Genomic DNA, 1,924 nt, shown 5'->3' with positions numbered 1-1,924 from the left:
TGGTTTACTTCTCCTCCTCTTTTTTCTCCCCTTTCCCTATGTCATCTGTTTTTTTTTCCTTAAACTCCACATATGAGTGAAATCATATGGTATTTGTCTTTCTGTAATTGACTGATTTTGCTTAGCACAATACACCCTGGCTCCATCCACGTCACTGCAATATTTGTGATAGAACACTTAGCTTATGCCTCAAAATGAACTGATTTAGAAGTTAATTTTACTCCACAAATAATTTTTAACTTTAGGGACCCCATTCCTGGAAATACCACTGCCATTTTCCCTAAACATTGTTACCTAAAAATAGAAAATCAGCTTTGAACTTCTTTTATCCTCCTTGTTTCTTCAGGATGATCACTCATCAAGTTCACCTTTTCAATCATCTTTCAAATCTCTAACTTTTCACTGCCATTGTCATTCTTGCTAGTCTAGTATGTTGTTCAATTCTGCTTGTATTATCACAATACCCTCCTAATTTTTTCACACCCTAGAATCAAATACATCTTGTACTCTACTAACTGATAAATCTTCCAAAGTAAATTGGTTTCATGTATCCATTAAATAAACTCCAAATTCTCTAGATGAGCATTTAAAGCCTACCACATGCTTATCCCAATGTCCTTCCTATTTCTTTTTTTCCAAGATTTAATTTATGAATTGCTCAGAGAGAGAGCAGGGTACAAGCAGGGGGATCAGCAGACTCCCCGCTAAGTATGCAGGACTTGATCTAAGGACCCTGGGATGACTTGAGTGGAAGGCAGACATTTAACTGACTGAGCCACCCAGGCATCCCTCTCCTTTCTGTTTCTTCCTTAGAAGTGTCTTTGTTTCAGTGAAATCAAGTTGTTAATGAACCATTGATATTAGATTCTAAGAGCCTGGTAAGTAAAAAAAACAAAACAAAACAAAAACAAAAACAGAAATAACAAGAATATGTCATATGAGAGAATGGCTTAAAAATTATGAGAATATCATGTGCTCACTTAGAAAAAATGTTGAATTTCTAGAGGCAAAAACCAATTTTAAAAATTCTGAGTTACCAATAAAAAAGCAGGAATATAAAGGGACTGAAAACCATAGGAAATACTCCATTGGTTTTTAAATATTTATAATTTATAAAGCTCTGACACATATGGTTTTATAGATGTATCCCATACAAACATCAAGGAATGGATAACTCTTAACATTTAAATTATACCATGGGATAAAAAAAAACAGCATTTTGACAGTTTCAAGTTACAAAACCCATCACAAACTATTTGAAATCTATTGCTATGTAATTGATAAGGGCTGAATTCAGAATATGATTTATCCAATGGTTTAACATGACAAGAAAACTGAGTTTTCTTTCTTTTTTTTATTTTTAAATTCTATCATTCTAAGTGCCACCCTTATCTTGAGAATGGCTCCATTTATTATCCTAAGATGATGACAAAAGTCTTCCAGGGTTACTGCCCCATTCAAATATAAGAGGAGAGACAGAGCATATTTGACCAAGCTTTCTGCCAAAATTTCTGAGATTCAGCCTGATTGGGACATATCATTTTGCTTTAAAGAAAATAAACTATCTCATAAGGTCGCCACCCTTCAAGGTGTGTAGGGATAAAGAAAAGATAAGGGGTGAGTTTCAGGGATGCTGATAATTTTGTTTTTCTTAAGAAGGGGGCTGACCACATGGCTATACTCATGATGTGAAAATTCATTGAACGTACACCTATAATTTGTGTACTTATCTGCAGATATGTTATGCTTTAATATAAAAGTTTAGTTTAAAATAGAATATTTGGCAAGTAAAATTATGTTGTCTCAGAAAAGAGCACTCTTTTAATATAATTGATCATAGTAAATTATCTAAATGAATTAACTGTAATTTATTCAAGATTTTTTTAATAGTAGATCATTTTTTTTAAGATTTTATTTATTTATT

Source organism: Lutra lutra, chromosome 10 (assembly GCF_902655055.1).
Source record: "Lutra lutra chromosome 10, mLutLut1.2, whole genome shotgun sequence".
NCBI lineage: Eukaryota > Metazoa > Chordata > Mammalia > Carnivora > Mustelidae > Lutra > Lutra lutra.
This window is presented reverse-complemented; position numbering follows the sequence as displayed.